Source organism: Diceros bicornis, chromosome 24 (genome assembly GCF_020826845.1).
Source record: "Diceros bicornis minor isolate mBicDic1 chromosome 24, mDicBic1.mat.cur, whole genome shotgun sequence".
Lineage (NCBI taxonomy): Eukaryota > Metazoa > Chordata > Mammalia > Perissodactyla > Rhinocerotidae > Diceros > Diceros bicornis.
The window spans coordinates 39,537,131-39,543,420 of NC_080763.1; the positions used below are offsets into that span (position 1 = coordinate 39,537,131).

The 6,290-nt window shown below is 57.0% G+C and overlaps 1 long non-coding RNA gene across 1 annotated transcript; it reads right to left on the reverse strand.

Moving 5' to 3' along the window:
• Nucleotides 1–3,158: 3,158 nt before the first annotated feature.
• Nucleotides 3,159–6,053, reverse strand: LOC131421277 (uncharacterized). The gene is made up of 3 exons (XR_009223787.1): nucleotides 5,984–6,053; nucleotides 5,367–5,489; nucleotides 3,159–3,265 (listed from the first exon to the last, which is right to left on the reverse strand). It is a non-coding gene; the product is annotated as an uncharacterized LOC131421277 (long non-coding RNA).
• Between the last annotated feature and the right edge of the window lie 237 nt (nucleotides 6,054–6,290).

Below are 6,290 nucleotides of genomic sequence, written 5' to 3' on the forward strand. Positions count from 1 at the left end.
AGTAGAGGGAGGGTGGGGTCAGGGAGGAGGAGTAGAGGGAGGGTGGGGTCAGGGAGGAGGAGTAGAGGGAGGATGGGGTCAGGGAAGAGGGGAGGAGGGGGGGTGGGCTCAGGGACGAGGGCCGCAGGGAGGCTGGGGTCACGGAGGAGGGGCGGAGGGAGGTGTGGGGTCAAGGAGAGGCATGGGGTCAGGGTGGGGTTGGGTAGGCCTTCCAACGGAGGAGGTACAGGCCGCCCAGAGTTTGGCAGATGCAGGTTGTCGAGGTGCACAGGTGGGTGCAGGGCATCCTGGGCAGAGGGTACAGCAGGAGCCAAGCCCTGCGACATTGAAGCCTGTGGCCCTGAAGCCTGGGGCCTTGAAGCCTGTGGCCAGTGGGCGACCCCAGGAGATGGGCGTGGCCAGACCGCAGGGTGTGGGGAAGGGCAAAGTGGGGCTGGAGGAGTTGGCAGGCGCTGGATCAGGAGAGCTTTGCAGGTCATGCTAAGGCTTGGACTGTATGAGGTCGGCAATGGGGAGGGTTTTTTTTTGCCTACAAAAGATTGACCTTTATTTCTCTCGTATATCACTCCAAGATCAGCATCCAGGTCGGAGGGCAGCTCTGCTTGTCAGTCGTGACCCGGGTTCCCAGGTTGTGCTGTGGATCCCTAAAGCCTTGTCGTCCTCTGTTGGTTTGAGGCAGGGTTGCCACAGGTCCCAGGGTTCTGGAGGCTGGGAAGACCAGGCTCAAGGTGCCAGCAGACCCGGTGTCTGGGAGGGCCCCTTCCTGGCTTGTGGATGGCTGCCTTCTCACTGCGTCCTCACATGGCAAAGAGCAGCCTGGGAGGTTTTCAAGCAGTTCAGAGGCACTCGGGGTGGGGTGGGGGGGAGGAAAGAGGGAGGGGGAGGGATAGAGGGAGTGAGGGAGGAAAAGAGAGAGAGAGACACAGCTGTCTTCGTTGGGAAATACTTGGCTAAACGTTGGGGGTGGCCGTGATTCCCACCTCATCCTGGGCCTTGAGAGGAGGGAGGCAGTTCTGCACAGCAGAGGGAGAGGAGCTTGAACCCAGGAGGGAGGGCAGTGGGAGTGGCCATTGTGGGGGCCAGCCCTGCACTCAGGTGGCCCTCCCACCCCGCCTGCACTTCCCAGGAAGCTCGGGCTCCTGAATTGTAGACAGCGAGCCTACCTTGGCAGGTGTCCAGCCTGAGAGCCAGCCCGGAGCAGGGCCCTGGGGGCGAGAGAACTGGGTAGAAATCTTGGGAGAGGCTTTGGACGCAGAAGGGCCAGAGAACCCGACCAGGTTAGAGCCAATCAGAGCCACGTCTTGAGGGATGAGAGGCCCCGTGGCCATCTGGCCACATCTGCTTGGCCTCCACTCTGTGCCTCTTCCTGGAGGACTCTTAATGGAGCCTCTTAATGAAGACTAGGCCTGTGTATGGCGTCGATGACAGCCCTCCATCCCCGCCTGCCTGGCAGGGAGAGTCCTCTGTATCATCAAGGGGAGTAAGAAAGCCTGGTTTCCTTTTTGACTGTGCTGGCTGCCCCATTTTCTGTCAGATCCCTGCTCTGCCCTTCTGTGCCGGGCTCTGTGCCTGGCAGACTGACCAGGACATCACCTAAGGTGTTTGCCCTCTGACTTTTGACTGGGTCCAGCCAAGGGGAGGCGCTGGTGGGTGAGACAAGAGAGAGAAGTCAGGATACTTATTTCTCCAGCTCCTCCTCTGCTTTGGGCCACGGTTCTGACTGTGACTCCATCCTCTGTCGCTACAGCTCCTGTCAGGCTCCAGGGTCATCATCCCCTCCCCTTGCCCCCTCGGCCCTGGGCGCTAACAGCCTCCCGTTGTTGCTGGATCTGGGTGCTTCGCTCTGTCTCGGTGCCCTTGACCGTGCCCACACCTCTGTCCCTTTATTGACTTCTCTTCAACCTTTCATATGTGCCTGCTGTGTCTTGCTAGGGTCATCAGATAAAATACAGGATGCCCAGTTAAATTTGAGTTTCGGATAAACAACAAATGCCCTTTACTATAAGTATGTCCCAAATATTGCAGGGGACATACTTATACTAAAGAGTTACTTGCTGTTTATCTGAAATTCACATCTAACTGGGAGTCCTGTATTTTCATTTCTAAATCCGGCAATCCCACTGCAGCCCCCTGATTGATATGCCAATGTGTCCCTCGGGTCATGGGGCACGTCCAGCCACCCCTGCCCAGGGGAGTAGGTGGATTTGAAAGCCCTGCACGCTTTCAAATGAGAGATGGAGCAGGGGCTGCTGCTTCCTCCCGCTGGGGGCAGTGGGGGGCTTCCCTGGGGACAGGAGCCGTAGCCCAAAGATGAGGCGATGAGGGGACTGACCCAGACATCTCCCCAGGCGACTGGCATCATCCCCTAAAATGCCCCCAGGGCCACGGGCAGAGACATTCCTTGTCCCTGCTCCCATAAGCAGGTCCTGGCCATTGGCAGTGATGTGTCGAAATCTCAGCATCAACTTTGAGATCACAGCAGAGCCCTGGGGGTTGGTAACCAGGAGAAGGACATTTGGAGAAAGGGGGCATTAGAAGCATCAGAGACGTTCTGTGGACTGTACGCTGGGTTTGGGGTGAGATTGAATTCCCTTTCTATCACCTCCTAGCCATGTAACTCTGGGCCTCAGTTTCCTCACCCATACAATGGGCACAGTGGTTCCTATAGGACAGTCTGCAGTGAGGTTAATTAATGACCCGCTCATGGCACTCAGACAGTAAGGAACAGGGTCAGGACTGAACTGAGGTCTGCCCACCTCCAAGGCCCGGTCTCTTATCCTCTGAATTGGTAAAGATTTGCTGCTGTAACAAACCCCACAGCATACAACGGCTCAAACACAATAGTTTATTCCTCTCTCTTGAAAATCTACACACAGCCGGTATTCTTTTTTTTTTTTTTTTTTTTTTTTGTGAGGAGATCAGCCCTGTGCTAACATCCGCCAATCCTCCTCTTTTTTTTTTTGCTGAGGAAGATGGCCCTGGGCTAACATCTGTGCCCATCTTCCTCCACTTTATATGGGATGCCGCCACAGCATGGCCTGCCAAGCAGTGCGTCGGTGCGCGCCCGGGATCCGAACCAGCGAACCCTGGGCCGCCGCAGCGGAGCGCGCGCACTTAACCGCTTGCGCCACCGGGCCAGCCCCACAGCCGGTATTCTTAATCAAGAAATGGCTCTCCTCCCAGTGGTGACTCAGGGACCCGGACTGCTTCCATGGGTGGCTCCACCATCTTATAAACGTGCGACTTCTGAGGTCTCCGTGTTCATCTGCGTTAAGGTGGAAGAGGAAAGAACAGGGAAATGACACATGGCAAGTTCTATCGGCTGTGCCTGGAAGTGGTGGATATTACTGACTCGCACATCATACTGGCTGGCACTCAGTCACCTGGCTACTTCCAACTTCAGACATGCTGAGAAATGTTTTCCAGCTCTGTTCCCGGGAAGAAGGGGAAGCCAGCAGCCTCAGCCACACTTCCTTGCCCCGAGAAATGAACCACTGATGACTCTCAGGAGAGCTTGCAAGGACGCCCCAGGAGAAGGGAGCTCTTGGTGGTCCCAAAGAAATGAGGCCATGATGCTTGGTTTGGGGCCCCAGGAGCAGACCCTGAGACCAGGGTTGGAGTTTACACTGCGTATGTGGGAGGAGCTCCCATCATACACAGCAGAGGAGGAGGGAGGTGAGGCAGAAGAGGGAAGTCAGCTAATAAAGGATGTGCTCTCAGGCCAGTTACCACTGTGGGCAGCTGAAGCTTAACCTTGCAGGGAACTCTGGGAGCCAGTGTGGAGCCACAGCCTCAGAGTTGTTCTATTAAAGGAGTGGGGGAGCTGGGGTATTTATACACCCCCATCAGTTGGTGGTTGAGGGCTGCTCCCGGGAGGTGTTAATTCCCTGGTAATATGGCCTCCATTGTTGCAAAAGGACATGCAGGTGGAAGCCTGGAGGTGTGCACCAAGTGGTCAGGGTAGGGACGTGAGCAGAGTCCCAGTGTCTGCTACGCTCAGTGAATGCACAAGGGATGCTCAATTCCTTCTTGATTGGCCCCCTGAAGGGACAGGACAGGGGTCAACTCCCAGCCTGCAGCTGTGTCCATCACCTTCACCCCTGGTCCAAAGGCTCCCAGAAGCAGGGCCACAGAGCTTGGAGGCAGCTGCAGGGCCAAGGGGTGAGCACTTGACTCGGAGTCCACTGACCTGAGTTGGAGCCCAGGTCTCCCGCTTATTGGCTCGAGACCTTGGGCAAGTCAGTCATCTTCTCTTCCAAGCTCAGTCCATTCTCTGTTCATTTAACAACACTGACTGGGCACCCACTGAACACGTGGCTTGCACTGTGCCGGGCCCTGAGGATACAGCTGAGGACACAGTCACTGCTCAGCCCTCCTGGGCTCACAGGCAGTTCCAGCTCTGTGCCAGGGCTGCTTTGTGGGGAAAATAGTTGGGATGGGGACTCCCAATCCAGTCTCGGGGGGCAAATTCAGTTCCTTTGCTGAGCATCTCTCCAGACCTCATGCCTGGTGCAGGGGTTCCTACACTGGAGGCGCCCACAGGTTCCTATCTGTAAAATGGGTGTGCTCACTACACCCTGCTGAGATTGTGGTGTGGGGGAGATGATATTGGAACTGCCTACATGGCTTGCAGGGCCCCGTACAAAATGAAAATGCAAACCCCTGTCCAAAAATTATCAAGAGTTTCATGACAACAGCAGAGCATGAGAACAAGCGTTTCTGAGTACAGACCCGTGTGCCTGCACCTCCATGAGATCTTGCTGCGGAAAGGGTTTTATAAACTGTAAAGTGCAGAGCCCACATGAGAGATGGTGATTAGCTGAGGGCAGCGGGAGTCCGAATGAGCACGTGGGTAAATGGCACCCACTCTGTGTAAGGCCAGGCCCATCCTCTGGCCAGAGGCACTGAGTCAGACAGACTGTCCTCAAAAAAGGCCGACCGGTCCCCTGACTTTGGCCGAGGCCCAGACACCCTGCTCCCAGGTCAGAGTGGGTGGCAGCTTCAGGACCCAGGATTGGAGGCACAGACTGTACGAGAACTGCAGGCTGTGCTGGGTGACGCACAATGATACCTGGTACCGGGAAGCCTGTCAGGGCCAGGGTACTGGCTGCCTGGTCCCACACCTCCCTCTGCTCAGGGCAAATGCTACTCAGAGTGTGGTGCCCCCAGCATGCTCAGCTGTGCCCCTGGGTGGCCCTCCTAGGAAGCCCTCAGGACTTCATCTGGATGCAAACACTCTCCTTAGAATAGGACTGGTGGAGTGATGGCCGTGAAAAGCACATTGACCTTGCTCCTCATGTCCATCCAGGTCCCTGGACCCCCCACGATCTAGCCCCGAATGCTTAGCCTGTCTCGTAAGGTCTTACCTGGCGCAGCCCAGAAGTTCTGTAGGTCAGAGGTCTGGGGGGGCTCGACTGGGTTCTCCTCTTAGGGTCTCCCGGGGCTGAAACCGAGGCCTGGGCTCTTCTCTGGGGCCCCTGGGGCAGACTCTGCTTCCAGACATGTCCAGGTTGTTGGTGGAGTTCAGCAACTTGCAGCCGCAGGACTGAGGTCCCCGTTTTCCTGCTGTTGGCTAGGGACCAATCTCAGCTCCCAGAGGCCCCTCAGGTCTTTGCCCCAAGACCCCTCCATCTCAGCCAGCGGGAACTGCCCTCACCTTGACTCCCTCTCACACTGCGAGGCTCTCAGACTCACTCTTCTGCTACCGGCCGGGGAAGACGCTCTGCTTTCCGGGACCCGCGTGATCAGATCAGACCCACCACGTCATCTCCCTGTCTCGTGGTCCGCTGATCCGTAACCTTAGTTATAGCTGCAAAATCCCTTTTACCGTGAAAGGTGACATAATCACAGGTGTGACTGCTGCTCGTATTCACATTTCCGGGGCCCGGGGGACTCTGGGGCAGGTTAGGATTTGGTGCGCCTCCTGACCCCGTCTCCCTGGCTTTCAGGACACCACACTCCCTGGCTTCTCTTCCTTCCTCACCTCCGCTCCTGCTCGGCCTCCTTCGCCGCGTTCGCCCACCACCGCCAGCATTTTTAAGCACATCAGGACTCCCTGAAAAAAATGACAATAAAAAGACGGCTGGGTCCAGGCCGCCCAGGGAGCTGGCAGAAGCCACTCCAGCTGGGGACTCTCAGGCCCCCACTCAGGGCAGCTCGTGTCCCAGGGGCTGGGGCCTCGCCCTCCAAGCTCAGTGGATGGAGTGATTGCCCAGGGTCAGGTAACCCCCCGGGAGATTTTGGAAAGCGCTGAGTTGCCCTCTTGTCCACTATGGGGGGGCCCCTCTGAC